The sequence below is a fragment of the Hyperolius riggenbachi genome, chromosome 10, assembly GCF_040937935.1.
Source record: "Hyperolius riggenbachi isolate aHypRig1 chromosome 10, aHypRig1.pri, whole genome shotgun sequence".
NCBI classification, from domain to species: Eukaryota; Metazoa; Chordata; class Amphibia; order Anura; family Hyperoliidae; genus Hyperolius; species Hyperolius riggenbachi.
In genome coordinates, this window is record NC_090655.1 from 258,777,406 (window position 1) to 258,794,874 (window position 17,469).

Consider the following 17,469-nt stretch of genomic DNA (forward strand, 5'->3'; position numbering starts at 1 on the left):
AAAAGTACATAAAACAACATGCTATTATCTGGGAATATTAGATGATCCCCGTCATCCAGACTGACCTCAGGAAAGGAGATTTCCCTCTCTCTGTGTCTTTTTATATTCAGGAAACATGAAGGGATTTGAGCTGAATGCACAAAGTCCAGTAAGATAAGAAGAGAGGGATTTATCTCCCAGCAATGTTACGCTGGACACACACAGGACTGATATTCAGAGAGATTGGATCACTGCGACTGTGACGGGATCTTCCAGAGATCTCCTGATTTCTCTAAATAATTGTAGGGGTAACGTTATAGATCTATATTGTTACGCCCTCACAGAGGAAGATTGGCTACTATTTTACATGATAATACTACAGTATAAATATGATAGCAGGAAAAGATAAGGTATTATTAGTCAGATGTATTCCCAGCAGCACGGCTGTGGAGTTGGAGCAGTTTTTTAGTACCTGGAGTCGGAGTTGTGCACAAATGCACTGACTCTGACTCCTAATAAATGTGTACTTTAACTACTTAAGGACCACAGTGATTGAAATCTACGCCCTGTTTTGGTGGTCACCTGGCTGGCAGGGCGTAGATTTCAATAACCGCTGCAATGCACATCTGCCATTTTCGTCGCTCTACGCTGATCTCACGGCTGAAACCCGACGCCTCTCACTGCAGCTCACTGGCTCTGCCTGTCTCTATGACGGCAGAGCCATGTGAGCTGGTCAGGAGCCAATTTCATTGGCTCCTGGCTGTGTCTGTCAATGTAAGCCACTCCCATAAGCTTACATTGATAGACAATGAAAGCAGCTCCTAACCTGCTCACATAACTACCGTCATAGAGACCACAGAGTGGATGTCAGAAGGATGCTGGCGTATGGCGGTTGCGGCGGGTATGCACGGCGATACCCGTCGGTATTGTACCAGCGGTCTCTGGTCCATCAGGGGGCAGAGGCCGCTGGTACTTAAGTGGTTAATTAATAAAAATAATGTGATAAAATATTCAATTTCGCACATAGCTCACAAAAAAACTTAAATATACAGTAATAGCTGTGCTTAGTCCACAAAAATGAAACAATAAACCAATCAAACAACAACAAGTTACTTTTGCTGCAGCAGTAAAGCAGTCACCATATTTTTAACACCAGATACAGATATGTAACTGACTGTATGTGTGATGTGTACACAGGAATCTTTTATATATAATAACATCTCTGCATTCTAAACTGCCACAAATGTGGATCTAAGCTTTGTTTTAACAACTTATTTCCCCAAAATCTGAAAATGGAGCGCCTCCTTAGAATCTAAGAAAACCAAAAACCTGTTGAAAAGTAACTTTGACTGGGCTTCCCTCCTACAATTATAACAATTTTACAAGGGCCTACCCCAATCATCTTAAACACCTAACTATCACATAGCCCAACTATATATCCATGGACATCTAGACCAAGCATTATTAGTAGCTAATTTTTCTTTATCATACATTACCTCACCAGAAGTGCTGCCCCTCCTCCTTCCCTCCCTTCTCCTACCCCCCCCCCCCCCTTCCACTATTCTGCCCGACCACCCTATGATTTACAAGTCCCAGTCACTATTAACTAGTGTAATCTGGGACCTCTGTAACCTAATTATAAAATCACTAAATCAAACAAAGATCCCACATTTTTGATACTCATGATACGTTCTCTGGATCGAATATCCATAATCTTTTCCCTACATCAATATCAACCACGAGCTGACATATCCTCCTTTCGTGCCTTTCTTATGATCATCGTATAGTGAAACCCTCACCTCTCCCATGAGAGGCTCACCCTGCGTCATCATCGGTACACTATACAATGTTTCTTGTCTCAGTCTGTCCCACTGTTTAGGACAGAAGTTAATTCTGTATTCTATTTCAAGTATGTTTAAATCCTTTTTAAAAAAAAACCTGTTAAAAACCTGTTATGGATATTGTATAAGCTTTTCATACATGAACCCTTGTTTAGCTATTGATAAACTGTTTATTCATGTGCAAAATTCAATAAAAATTACTTACACAAAAAACCTACTTATTTCCTCCACCCCATATTTTTCTTTCATCAAGGCATGGATCATTTTTTGGTTAATTCCTCTGTTTTGTTCTCTTCAATACCCTGAATGCGATCATATGATTTAGAGGTGTTTTTGTGTGTGTGTGTTCTTTTTCTATTTCCCATTAGTTGTTCCCTCCTCATATACAACTTAACAAGGTATAACCTCTACCATAAAAGGCCATCCTCAAAATTAGCTAAATTCCAAATTTAGCCTACAGCTACAATCTAACGCCACGCTACCATTCTGGAGATATCGGATACAAATCTCCCATAGGGGACCAGCCCTCCTGGCACTGCAGGTGTTCCCCATATGAAAGAATATCTCAGTCAGAGTTTGTTTTAATAGCCACAGATCTCCATAGAATAATCACAATTTCTGTAGCATGTGATGTCTGTTGGCTTTGCCTATGGGAAGTACAGTACTGCTTATATGAAGCTTTTATGTAGTGACACTCACAGCAACAGACAACTCTCTCTGTTATGGTGGTGAACAAAACCTCTGTCGCTAGACTTATCATTTTATTTCCATCCAACACCCGGCCTGGCTTATATATAAAATGTTCTAACCTCTGTTTCTATATGGGATGTACATCCAGCTGATCTATAGAAGAAACTTGTGTGTATTATGTTTATATGATATAGTGTGATGGATGTTTCATTATTATTATTTGCAAATCACTGTAACGTTTTGTTTGTACTGTATTACAAATCCTTTACTATAAATGTGATAGCATCTCTGTGGTAAGAATAAAGCCCAACGAGTAGCTGTGTCACTGGTAGGGATTGTCAATGAAATGCAAATAATTCTGTGTTGCTGCAGGTTTATGCAAATTTTATATGAAAATGTTTGCAGCTTGAAAATGGACCAATCAATTTCCACCTTTGCAGGACTGTGTGGAAGGGTGAGCAATGCACCCTGGGAAGTAAGCACACAGAGACAACAGGAGCCTAAATGGGGCACTAGCTCACAAAGTATAGAAAGATGGAAATTAGGTGAAATGAACTCTCACAAAGGGAAGCTGCACAGGGAGCCGCCAACCACTGGAAGCAGGTGGGAGAGGCACAAACTCCACTTCACTCGGGTACCCAGAGAGGGTGGTGATGGTCATACTCTTATCCTCCTTGGCTGTAGTGATGTGTATGCACCTAAATACAAAACATACTGCGATTGGTATTGACGTGCATACACATCCAGTCCGAGTTGGATTCAGGTCGTGATTCCCACGTATTGCAGATACACCCCAATGCCTCAGTGCTGCACCCCAAATGTAAATTAGGATATGATTGGATACGGGTGTTTGGGCTGGAGGTGATATACAGGAATTCTGGGGTGGAGAGGGGGACAGGTTATTGTTATATGTGTTACACTCACTGCTATAGACACCCCAATGCCTCACTGCTGCACCCCGAATGTAAATTAGGAGATGATTGGATACAGGTGTTTGGGCTGGAGGGGAGATACAGGAATTCTGGGGTGGAGAGGGGGACAGGTTATTGTTGTGTTACAATCACTGCTATAGACACCCCAATGCCTCAGTGCTGCACCCCAAATGTAAATTAGAAGATGATTGGATGCAGGTGTTTGGGCTTCAGGGGAGATACAGGAATTCTGGGGTGGAGAGGGGGTCAGGTTATTGTTATATGTGTTACAATCACTGCTATAGACACCTCCAATGCCTCAGTGCTGCACCCCAAATGTAAATTAGGAGATGATTGGATACAGGTGTTTGGGCTTGAGGTGAGATACAGGAATTCTGGGATGGAGATATGTGTTACAATCACATGCTATAGATCAGGAGTGGGCAAACCTTGCATGTGGATTCCTAAAATTTCTCCCGCCTCCCAATCTCCCTCCCTTCAGAGTCACGAGCGGGTGATATGCAGGGGTCAAAACCAGGGCTGTGGAGTCGGAGTTGAGGAGTCGGAGCAATTTTTGGGTACCTGGAGTCAGGATAAAAATGCTCCGACTCCAACTCCTAATGAATTTAAACTGTAATTTAAAATAGAAAATATGATAAAATGTTATATTTCTCAGAAAATGGTCATCATAAATTATATAGACAGTAATAGCTGTGCTCAGCCCACAAAAATGAAATAAACCAATCAAAAATAGTTACTTGTGCTGCTTCAATAAAGCAGTCCCTGTATTTTTAAAGTCAGGTATACATATCTGATTGTGACTCTATATCTGATGTGTACACAGGAATCTCTTATATATACTAAATAACATCTATGCTGTAAGAATAAAGCCTGATGTGTAGCTGTGTCACTAATAGAGATGGTCAATCAGATGCAAATAATTCTGAGTTGATGCTGGTTTATGCAAATTTATGCGCTCCTTTGGCTCATGAAATCAAATAATTTCATATGTTGTTAAAATTTGGTTTGGTGACTACAAATTTAAAAGTACCTGAGACGGATGAAAAGAAAAGTTTTATACATACCTGGGGCTTTCTCCAGCCCACTTCAGGCTAATCAGTCCCTCGCTGTCCTCTTCCACCTCCTGGATCTTCTGCTAGGAGTCCCAGTAATTCAGCCAGTCAGCGCTGTCCGGCCGCATGCCGCTTCCACAGCCAGGAGTGTTCTGCATCTGCACAATAGTGCTGAGCAGGTGTAGTACATTCCTGGCGGCAGAGTGTGTGCATGCGCACTGCGCCCGACTGGCTCAAATGCCTGGACCCATAGAAGAAGATCCAGGTGGCGAAGGAGGACAGTGAGGGACTGATTAGCCTGAAGGGGGCTGGAGGAAGCCCCAGGTATGTATAAAACTTTAATTTGTCTCGGGTTTACTTTGTTACACAGTATTACTATATTCTACACATGCACTCCCCACAGAGCTGCAGGGAATCCACTGAGAAAGTTGTGCACATTGAACACAGAGGTGTTGTCTATCACCCATAAACCTGGTTTAGATTGTGAATGAAGAATGTGTAATAGAGGAAGAATCTCCTTATTCCCCTGCAGAGTACCTGCACATCACTCTTACATGTACCCACACTTACATTGCCTAGGGCCTGATAGATGTTCTTTGTTCCTGTCTTTACCTTCTACAAGTACTCTTACCAAGGACTAGTTTTAGGCCTCATTCACATCTATGCAGCGCAGATGGCCGTGTGATCGGAACACAACGCGTATGATCGCACGCCATCTGCGCTGCTCCCCGTTGCATTGCTGATCCCATCCATTGACAGTGAATGGGTCAGCTCTGCACTCGCGGGCCGAATGCATGCAGCAGTACGCAAGCACATCATAGAGCATCGTACTGCTGTGCAGCGCATTTGATGTGAATGGCAGAAGGGCTGTCTATACCCTTCTGCCGTTCTTGCATGTTACCACGTCATACGTACTTCCAAATGCGTATAGAAGTGCGTATGATGTGAACGCGGCCTAAGTCTATGATTAAAAGTATTAGAGGCAGAAGATCAGCTGGATAGCCAGGTAACTGGTATTGTTTAAAAGGGAATAAATATGGCAGCCTCCATATCCCTCTCAGTTCAGTTGTGTTTTAAAATTCCTAAGCGTTGGCAGTTAACAGATGCATTTTATGTTACATACTTTCAATCAACAAGATTGTAATATGCAAATAAGAGAAGTTGAGGAGTCGGAGGAATCCTAACCTGAGGAGTCGGAGTATTTTTGTACCGACTCCACAGCCCTGTTCAAAACTCGGCCATTCCAGCACCACATCTCCATGGCAACAGGGTGTCCCGTGACACTCTTCACATGACAACGTATTACACGCTGGAACCTCTTGACGTGTGTCACCCTGTTGCCATGGATACATGATAATGGAATAGGCGATAAGTGAGTTTTGACTCCCGCAAATCGCCCACTCAGGACTGCAGGGAGGGGGGGGGAGAGAAATCTGGCCGCCTATCAGTGAGTCGGATGAACATTCGCTGCTGCTACAGACAAATGTGGGAAGCTGTTGCTGGAAACGATTCTGTGTTATGTAACAAAATAACTCCTATTAGAATGGAAATCTGATGCGTCTCCAAGTATCTCTCCTGTGATTAAAGCTGCTAATAAAGTTATTCCTCTGGATAATGTGCTGAATATCAGCTGTATATTGTTCCCACAGTGTGACATGTTTTGTTCCTCTGCATGTAATGTAAGATGTACTATTACCTGCATCACTCAGATTTACTGTTATAAATAAGTGTTTATAGCCAGAGCTCTCTGTAACATTGCAGGTCTGTAGTCTGTCACTGGTGATTGTCAATGAGATGCAGATAATTCTGAGTTGATGCAAAATCCCCCCCCCCCCCCTACAATTGGCACAAATAAGCTATACTGGGCTGAAAAAAATGAGGCCATGTGCTGCTTTGTTTTGAAGATCACAGCAATTATTTTTTTCCAGACGATGGCATCACCCAGCCTCCCTACAGCAACGCACAGGCATGACAATGGGATGGTTGGTTAGTGCCGGGTTTGTGCTGCAAAAAGCCCTCTTCTATTTGTTCTAGTTTTCAAAATATTAAAGATTTTTATAAAAGTGAAAAGTTCCCCCACCATTCATTCACTTCATTATTGAGATGTTTCTGGTTTGTTTAATGTTCATTTTTCACAGAGTAGAGCTGAGAAACAAAGTACTGCAAGAACTTTAAATATAATAGGATAACAGAGGCGCCAACAGGATAATAAACACTAAAATAACTTAAAAACCCATCTTGGTAATAGAGGAGGCAGTGGTGGACTTACCTCCTCCAAGCACAACATACAACTGTGGATTTTAAGTCAAAATAATTTTATTGGATATTCCAAATAAAGTGCAACGTGCTTCGCGGGGTACAAACCTGCTTCATCAGGCAATAACAGATAGGAGTAAACATCATCTGCCAGTATCATCAACGTTGAGCTCCTCTGTAAGTCCACCACTACCTCCTGTATTACCAAGATGGGTTTTTAAGTTCTTTTAGTGTTTTTTTATCCTGTTGGCGCCTCTGTTATCCTATTATCTACATCCAAGTCCACCCTTGGTGGAGGGTTGTACCCTTCCTTCCTCTACTACAGAGAGCGACTTTTAATCCTGAGTGGGGTCAGGACCATCTCCCCACCTGCTTTGACAGTGGTTGCCTAATTGGTAATCCTGGTTTGTAAGCATTAAATTAATATTATTAGTCTTCCAATTATACATTGCCAGTACATACTACACTATTGTAACGATTGGTGTCAGCAACACAGAGTTTTTTCTGATTATTGGTGATCTGCAGAATCACCAATAATACTAGTATAGCTAGACACAGGACACCCAATGTGATAATGTGTTTGGTGCAACAGTATACAGAGAAGTTCTCTCCCGAAGAGCGGGAGATACAGACACTACTGCAGCCAAGGATTCCCTGAAGAGCAGAGAATCAGACTGCACTGCAGCCAGTGGACCCCTGAGGGGCAGGTTACCACTGACTGTGCTGAAGATGATCTCCTTATGTGGAGGAGATACAGACTCTACTGCAGCCGAGGATTCCCTGAGGAGCAGGGAACCTTGGATGGTACTATAGTCAGTGGACACCTGAGGGGCAGGGACCACTGACCGGGCTGCAAGAGTGGTAACTGGTGAAATGAGAGATGTAATCGGGCTGCAGCCAAGGATTCCCTGAGGAGCAGGGAATCAGACTGTGCTGCAGCCAAGGATTCCCCGATGGACTGGGAATCAGACTGTACTGCAGCCAGTGGACTCCTGAGGGGTAGAGACCACTGCCTGAGCTGCAAGATGGTCTCCTGAGGAGCAGGTGACCCTCGCAGCTGATGAACACCTGAAGAGCAAGTGTCACGGACAGTACAGGAAGGCTGATCACCCAAGGAATGAGAGACAGCCAGAAAGGTCAGACAAGCCAGGTCGGCAACACACGGACAGATAAGGTACAGAGACGGAAGACTGATTCGGTATCCGGGTACAGGCAAATGTTGGCAACAGGTTATCAGATAGGCAAAGGTACCGAATCAGTAAGCAGGAGAGTGGTCAGGAAAGCAAGAGATCATGTAACAGTATATATGACAATCCTAGTCTTAGGTGTGAGGTCCTTGGTCTCAACACCTGGGAACTAGTCTAATAGAATGGTAAGCAAGTCTATAAAATAAAAATAATACTTTAAAGGCTATCCACGGAATCTGACTAAGTGTGAATTCCCAGCTCCGGCTGGTTCTAACACACTGTAAGATCTGACTGGGGTCTGAGCGTTCACACGTAAGCATTCGCAACAGCAGACAACTTGCAACTGCCAGGCAAGTCCTGTATATACCCAGAGCGCTCCACAGCGCCGCCCCAGTCACTCAGCCAATCCGGAGCATAGCTGGAGTCAGCTGATCGGCATGATCAGCTGACTCCCCTTCTGCTAGCATAAAGGTCCTGTCGCCTGGCGCGCGCGCACGTAGCTCTCAATCTGTGTGAACTAGAAGGACCAGGCAAACCAGCAGCATGTTGCTGCGTGGCAGAAGCCACCGGCTGGAACGCGGAGATAGCCGCCTTGACGCTTGCCCACGCGGCGGCATCTCCGCTTTTCATTACAACTATATTGGGCTCTTGGTGTTCTCTCTTTTTCGCAAGAACTTTAAAGTTCCTTTTGCTTCAGATTCTTTTATGGAAAATATTCAATTTGTTTCTTTTGCCAAAAATTTGGCTCTTTGGGGGTGATATTTGCTTTTAGTAATTACTATAATTTCTATGAATTTAAAGGGAAAAACAAGGAAAAAAATATACAATTTCTCCCATTCCATCCATTATAGTTTTAAAATAAACAATGCTACTGTACATAATACCCACACATTGTACATGCCTATTTGTCTTGGTTATCACAAGATTTAAATTATGTCCCTAGTACATAGTACGGTGACAATATATTATATTATTTGGAAATAAGGGTGTATTTCTTGCTATTGTATCACTGCTGTAATATGCGTCCTATGGGATGCGTTACACCACTCACTACCGCACGTCCACATCCTCCTTCCGGCGGCAGAAGGTAGTGTGTGGTGGAATGCGTCCTATAGGACAAGTATTACAGTGGTGACATGATGGGATCCCCGGACTTCTGGGTAAGTTAACCCCCTCTATCCCGCAGGCACAGGTATATTATTCAACCTACATTAGCATTCCGAATTCGAGTACTTCTGTACTCAAAAGCCGATCTCTGCCCGCAAGGTGATCTTTAACAAATGGATACAATGATACAAGCACTCTGTCCAGGGGCGTAACAATAGTGGATGCAGACCCTGCACCCGTGGAGGGGGGGCAGGAGGGGTCACAGCATGAGGGGAGAGCTTGGCCACACATCGGCAGGGAGGGGGGACAGTCCCTCCCTCACCTCAGGCTCTCCCCTCAGCGCTCCCCTCCAGCATCACTTAGTGTCTGCAGGCAGCGGGCAGGAACACATACCTTCCTGCATTCCACCGCCGGAGCTTCCTCTCTCTAAGTGTCTGACACTACTTCCTGTTTAAACAGGAAGTAGCGTGAGGCACTTAGTGATCGGACCTCCACGGTGGATGGAGGTATGTGCTCCTGCCGCCACCTGCTGCCACTAATTGATGCTGGAGGGGTGCACTGAGGGGAAAGCCCGAGGTGAGGGGGGGGTAGACTGTCCTCCCCGCCAATGTGTGGCTAAGCTCTCCCCGCATGCTGCACCCACTCCTGCCCCCCAAAACGTCCCTGAGTGGGTGGGGGGCATCCAAATTTCTGCAGGAGAGCCCGGTGATTTCTAGTTACGCCCCTGGCTCTGTTGGTATCGGATGTTAAAGAAGAGCTGTTTCATCTTTGGCATCAGGATAAGCATCGGTGGTTTAGACGAGACAGGGCGTTTCAGTGCGTGCCGCGTAGCGCTGAAGCTATAGTGCGCACCCCGTGTAAGGGTGGTTCAGAGACCCGGCGATTGCTGGACCCTGAATTACTTCTTCCTCTGAGTTGCTACGACTCAGAGGGGGAATAGTAGCACGGCTATTGAATTTTTGGATGACCTTAGGAGTTTTGACTAAAAGGGAGAGGTTTTTATGGTGTTCCTAGTCATTCCTATATTCCATAGTTCATAAAGCAGACGTTCCCCTGAAGGGCCGCCCCATTGTGGCAGGAATAGGCTCCCTGGGAGAGCGTCTGAGTGAATGGGTGGACTTCTGCCTTTAACCTCTTGTCCATAGGCTTCCAGGTTACCTTCGGGACACTCCCCACCTTTTGATGAGCCTTAGCGCCCAATCTTGCCCTTGCAGCCTTTTTACAGCCTCCCTGGGATTACCTCCTATTAGCGACGGGTCATCTATTGGCCTATAATTATTTTATATTTGATGGGGGCTTCTACCTTCAGAAGTGCAGAGCTTCTGTGGGGACTAAGTTCACCCCCTTCCTAGCCAGCCTCTTTATGGGTTGGTGGGAGGAGCTCCGCATATTTGGGAGGAGAGAACTCCTCTGCTCACATACAGTGGTATGGCCGTTATATAGAAGACCTGCTGCTGATTTGGAGGGGCTCCTGGGAGGTTTTACTGGCTTTTCGCACTACTTTTTCAGACGGGTTATCATAGTAATAAAGTGGAGTTGCCCTTTAGCCCTGGATAAGAGACGCAGAGGAGTAGCTATGGGGGGGGGGGGGGGGGCAAGTAGTACATCTGTCCCCGGGCGCAGCATCTGGGGGGGGGGGGACAGTTACAGGTTTTACTTTCCCTGATGCGTTCCTGTTGAAGATTCTATGAAAGACAGTGGAAGGACCCAATCTTCTTCCCTGCTTCCTTCTCTCTGGCCTGGAGTGTGTGGAAAGAAATATGAAGATTTATAATTAATCCTTATGTATATTTTTTATATTCTCACGTGGCTATAAGAACCACATTCATATAATCAGACCAGTGTGTTAGAGTGACACTTTAAATAATATGATCATTATTATTACCTTAAGAGTTATCACAATATCACTGCATATATATTATATATGTTTTTGAACCATTTACTGTGCACAGCTTATTATGTCCTTTGCAGTGGAATTCCAGTTTTCCAGAGGACAAAGGAGCAATCTGAAAGGGCAGTTTGAACCAGTTCTCCGAGGGCAGGCCTGACTTTGAGAAACGAAACTAGAAACTGACTTCAGAAGACTTCCTCCAAAGTTGACTTTCATTTTCATGAAGGACAGAGAGAAGTCAAGTAACCCCGCCCAAAAAGGAGCACTGAGTCACCTTGATATGATGCTGATTGGACTCTTACCAGAAAGAACTGCCCAAAAGGAGGAATATTTTATCATATTAATTAGGGTTTAAAAAGACTCTGCACACTAGAAAAACGTCACTTTTCTCCTGCTGAGCTGAGCTGTGTTAGCTGCGGTTTCTATATGCTGGCATGTGAGAAAGTCCTCAGCTGAGTAAATAAAGATTTCTATGTTTTTGGCAAATATAGAGAAGTTTCATTGAGTAAGTTAATTTTCCTTTGACAAGTGTTGTTTTATTTTATCTCCCTGCTGTAACCGGCCCTTGCCCTGTTTGCATCAGCAAAGTAGATCACGTGTATTTCTGCGTATCTCCCAACTTCCTAATGCCTGGTACACACGATGCAATTTCCTGCCGGGTGGATGGGTGAAATTGATCATATCCAGCATGTCCGATCAGCTACTGATGGAGAACAGGATCGATTTTGTGCAGTGCTGATCTGAAAATCGATCCTGTTCGGACATGCAGGAAATTATTCTAAAACTCAAACATCTCTGGGAAAGCATGATGGACCCCCTTATGTTTCACACCTTGTCACCAGGGTCGCAAAAACTAACTTTGTCCCCGGGTGCTAAAAACCTTAGCTACGCTTCTGATTTTCGGTTCGTGAACCCCCGTAGAACAACAGTGACTGTCCAGCTGATCAAATTTGGTCTGTCCACAATGAAGCAACAACCTTATTATCTTCTTGTATGTAGGTAGGCATAGGTAGGTGTCCCAGTAGTTAGCTAGGCATAGGTAGGAGTCCCAGTATAGGTAGGTAGGCATAGGTAGGTGTCCCAGTATAGGTAGGTAGGCATAGGTAGGTGTCCCAGTAATTAGCTAGGCATAGGTAGGAGACCCAGTATAGGTAGGTAGGCATAGGTAGGTGTCCCAGTAGTTAGCTAGACATAGGTAGGAGACCCAGTATAGGTAGGTAGGCATAGGTAGGAGTCCCAGTATACGTAGGTAGGCATAGGTAGGAGACCCAGTATAGGTAGGTAGGCATAGGTAGGAGTCCCAGTATAGGTAGGTGTCCCAGTAGTTAGCTAGGCATAGGTAGGAGTCCCAGTATAGGTAGGTAGGAGTCCCAGTATAGGTAGGTAGGTGCCTCAGTAGTTAGCTAGACATAGGTAGGAGACCCAGTATAGGTAGGTAGGCATAGGTAGGTCCCCTAGTATAGGTAGGTGTCCCCGTATAGGTAAGTAGGTGCTCCAGTAGTTAGGTAGGCATAGGTAGGTGTCCCAGTATAGATAGTTAGGCAGGGCCTGGCTGGCACAGTAATAACAATTACCAAGGTCCAGCTGCAACAGATAGGGCTGTATAATTCAGTGAGCAACACACAAAAAAAAGAAAGAAAAGCACATATGGAAAACATTATCTCTCAAAAGAGCTGTTGAGGGGTGCTATTTTAGCAATAACAATCAGCCAGGAGCAAGCCAAGAGCCTAACTAATCTTTCCCTAGGAGAACAAGTCCGCAGCAGCTGTCCCTAGTCTGTCTCTAGCAGGCACACGAGTGGGTGTAATGGCCAGCGAGCCTACCTTATATAAGGGGGGGGGGGCTCCAGGGCTTAGTGTAGCCTGAATGGCTACAATGTGCCTGCTGACTGTGATGCAGAGGGTCAAAGTTGACCCTCATAGTGCATTATGGGGCGAATCGAACTTCCGCAAAAGTTCGCTTGGTCCAGGCGAACGCGAACCCCCAAAGTTTGCCTGGAACCGTTCGCCGGCGAACCGTTCGCTACATCTCTACTGAAGAGACGCAGTGACTTAATGCAAGGAGCTCCAGGTCAAAAGTGCTGCAGGAGGGATAATATAACTTTTGTTACCTTTATGGTTTAGAATACCAGAAGATCATTGGTGTTATAAGGAAATACCTGTCCTACATTCTGACTCAAAGGTCCTATGGGGGGACGATTGGGAGGTGCAGCTTCTTGTCTCGCAGAGCATCCACCCAGCTATTATGTGGCTCAGTACAAATAGCTTATCCTGATGTGGGAATGTCACTTGTAGACATTGCAGGATGCATAACCAGACATGAGATGTAGTTTTTTTTCTTGTAATGAAACTTTTAGGGTGCGAAAATACATTAATTGCCAGACCCACAATGTCGTTCATATGATTTCCTGCGCTGTTTGCCAGTTGCAGTATGTCGGATGCGAAACACGAGGCGTACGTATTGTCCCGTCACCGGTAAGTTGGGCACAGAGTGAGCCTAATGACAGCTCAGCATGGTGGCGCTCTAATTCCCGGCACCGTTAAATACTATTCCCTCTCCGAATCTGAGAAAGGTGTAATTCGGGAGTTAGGCGAATTGCTGGATCCCCGAATTACCTTTGCGTGGGGTGCGTAACAGTACTAGTGCTATGGCGGCGCCCATATTCAGTGCCGGGTGCCAAAATGACCTACTTCACAACATGAGCCTTCCAGAAAAGGATGTCAGAGCATTTTAATGGACCAGGAAGAAGCATTAACAAATTGGCCAATGTAACCAATTTATCTAGACATGTCAGGTTCCAGTGTACGATTACGAGCAGACCGACGGACCCCCGGCCAGTCTCCCCCACAGAGTGGCCCACCAACGCCTGCCAGGTCCCCTGGTCTCACCACATATAATGCTCCCCTCCCTGGGCTGAGCCCCCACTTCCTGCCAAGTCCCCAGATCTCCGCACGTGTAATGCTCCCCTCCTCAAGCTGAACCCCCACTGCCTGCCAGGTCCCCAGTTCTCCCCTATTTAATGTGCTCCTTCTGGGCTGAAGTCTCTTAAAAATCCTGTTTTTATTACAAAATCCTGTTTATCATGTCAGCCCTACCTAAACTGCCACATCCCCGCGGCTGTAATCTCACTATATCCCCCCTAACCTACCTTTTCCTTGCAAAATCCACAACTTTCTTGGTCGTGGATTTTGCTGTTGTTGGAGGCAGAGCTATGAGCCGCAGCTCTGCCTCCTTACACATCAATCAGCCGCGTATCTCCGCCTCTCCCCTGCCCCTCTCAGTGAAGGAAGACTGAGAGGGGCGGGGGACAGGCGGTGATCTGGGCTGACAGATGCACTGAGAGGCAGAGCTTCGGCTCATAGCCCTGCCTCTCAAAGAAGCACTGCCTGGATTGCCCCCCCCGGGAAGTTTGGGGGGATTTAGTTAGATTACAGCCGTGGGGATGCGGCGGTTTAGGTAGGGCTGACATGATAAACAGGATTTTGTAATAAAAACAGGATTTTAAAGAGACTTCAGAGTCTCTTTAAACCAGACTTTCCTCCAGTCACATGCTGTATTGCTGTGTCCATCTGTTTACCAAAGAGATTTCGGCCATCATATGGTATTTTGCACCATTCCTGGCGTGATGTTGTATCCGCCGACCATGACTTCAGCCACAGAGCCCTTTTAGCAACAACTGAAAAAACCATTGACCTCGCCGAACATCTAATGATATCCACTGCAGCTTCTCCTACATAATCTGCTGTTAAATTGAAATTTTCAAGGGCGGATAATATCGTTTCCTTGTCTGCATCTGCTCTGATCGCCTCTTCCATGTTTACTGACTAGGCCTTAACTTTCCTGGCGGTAACCGCGCAGGAGGCTTTCTCAGGCCCTGTTGGGCCGATTTGCATAATTTTTTTTTTTGCTACACGCAGCTAGCACTTTGCTAGCTGTGTGTGCACACCGATCGCTGCCGATCCGCGCCGATTCACCGCTATCCACCGTGCCGCCCCCCCCCCCCTCCCAGACCCCATGCGCTGCCTGGCCAATCAGTTCCAGGCAGCGCTGAGGGGTGGATCGGGACTCCCTTTAACGTTGGTGACATCAGCCCGCCCGTCACCATGGCGACGGGGAAGCCCTAATGGAAATCCCGTTCAGAACGGGATTTCCAGACAGACTTTACCGCCGGAGGCGATCGGAGCGGGTGGGGGGATGCCGCTGCACAGCGGCTATCATGTAGCGAGCCCTTGGCTCGCTATATGATTTGTAGAAAAAAAAACAACAACAAAAAACTGCTGCAATGCCCCCTGACGGTTTTTAATAGACCGCCAGGAGGGTTAATTGCCTTTGCCACAGATGTTAATGCTATGGCGGGTCTAACCGCATTGCCTGAAGTAGTGTATACCTTCCTTGGTTCAGAGTCTATCTTTTTATCTACAGTAGTACATCCTTGAAGGTTGCTGCATTCTCTCTAGGCAATGTGACATGTTTTGCTAAACGGACGACCGATGCGTCCATAACGGGTGGGTAATCCAGAGATTTCAAATCTTCCGAATTCTAAAGGGTATAATTTCGTAATTCTATATTTAGAGGCGGTTTCCTTTCCAATTTTCCCCATTCCTCCTTAACAACCTCCGATATTTCATCCATTAATGGGAAAGAAATAATCTTCTTCTTGAGGTGAGTATAATACTCTTTGTGCTTCTTTGTACTAGTCAACGATTATTCCTCATCGTTGCTATCCCATTCAATCGCCTCACACACTGCCCTAACATAGGGTTGGACTAGTGCGAAATCAAAGCCTGCTGCCCCCTCTTCTATATCCATAGATTTCACAGATTGTAATTGTTCACCAGTAGGCTCTGAATGCATCGGCAATGATGCTATATAGTCCTTCATAGATTCCTGGACAGCGATCTTGATCATGTGAGACACATCCATTGGAGTTTGATCCGTTTCTTTAGCAATCTCACTGAAGCAGGCCCTGCATACAATTTTATCCTGCATACAGGGGCGTAACTAGGAGCCACCGGGCCCCCCTGCAGAGATTTACTGCCCCCCCCCCGGGGCCCACTCAGGGCTGTTTTGGGGGGCGGGAGGGGACGCAGCATGTGAAAGCCATGGCCACACTCCCTCCACCTCCCTCACCGCGGGCTCTCCCCTCTGCACTCCCCTCCAGCTTAAATTAGTGTCTGGGCAGCGGGCAGATACATACCTTCCTTGCGCTCCACCACGGATTCTCCTCGCTCTAGTGTCTGACGCTACTTCCTGTTTATACAGGAAGTCACGTCAGACGCTAGGAAGAGGAACATTCCCGGTGGAACGCAAGGAAGGTATGTATGTCTGGGCAGCGGACAGATACATACCTTCCTTGCGTTCCACCAGGAATGTTCCTCTTCCTAGCGTCTGACGCGACTTCCTGTATAAACAGGAAGAAGCATCAGACACTAGAGCGAGGAGAATCCGCAGTGGAGCGCAAGGAAGGTATGTATCTGTCCGCTGCCCAGACACTAATTTAAGCTGGAGGGGAGTGCAGAGGGGAGAGCCCGCGGTGAGGGAGGGGGAGGGACCGCCCCCCCTCCCCGCCGAGTGTGGCCATGGCTTTCACCTCATGCTGCGTCCCCTCCAGCTTCCCAAAATGGCCCTGAGCGGGCCCCCCCCCCACGGGAGCAGGGGCTGCAGGCCCTATTGTTACGCCCATGCCTGCATAGCCTCTTTATTGCAGGCCCAACATTTTTTCTGCTGATGCAAATCTAAAGGTGATCTTCTTCTTTCCCTCTTGTGAGGTGGGGAGGTGTCCCCTCTTGACTTTGACTCTGATTTCTTCTTCTTATGCTTTCTTGGGCTGGAAATAAAAAATACCTTGTATTAACAATTGTCTCCTCACATTAAAAAATAGGTTAAGAACCTACCTACAACCCCTACCTTTCAACCCTATGCTGATCTGTTTGAGGCACTGAAGGTCCTACAGGAGCAGCCAAGTCAGCTGAAAGAGATGAAGAGATACAGAACATAAGCTGGAAGGAATAGCCGCACAACATACCGGTTGCGACAGAGAATGTAAGGCACCTACATTCCTCCGATCTGATAGAGGACATTGTAGAACTTAGAAAGGTAAGCATCCAGCACACAGCGACACAGACCACGCAGGTACCCTGCAAACGCCAGCGGAACAGTGTACCGCCCCGTGTCTGTCACAGACCGGCTTTTAAATCTTGCAGGCATTCAATTTCCGCCCTCCATCTCTGCCACTTCCGCCCCCGCCGCCTACCAATCAGAGGTGAGGTGCATGACGTCACAGCATGCCTGGAACGCACGCTACACCATGAGGAGCGAGAAGAGGCGAGAACGCAGAATAGAGCAGTGGTAGATGGACTATGGATCCCAGCAAGCCGCACAGCGAAAGTATAAAACTTAATACCACGGTGGAAAAAAGGTAGGAAGGACCCACAGTGCCAAGACTATTTACATTTAGTACATGCCGGCCAAAATATAGCAATCATTTGCAGAATATGCTATGTAAAAGGTTATTTAAACCAGGTTATAGCAATC

General features: G+C 46.2%; 1 protein-coding gene across 1 annotated transcript in view; it reads left to right on the forward strand.

The window, feature by feature from the left end:
* The window catches only part of LOC137535357 (zinc finger protein 850-like), a 144,644-nt gene that overhangs the window by 21,320 nt on the left and 105,855 nt on the right, over positions 1-17,469 (forward strand). The gene's annotated exons all lie outside the window — the stretch shown is intronic.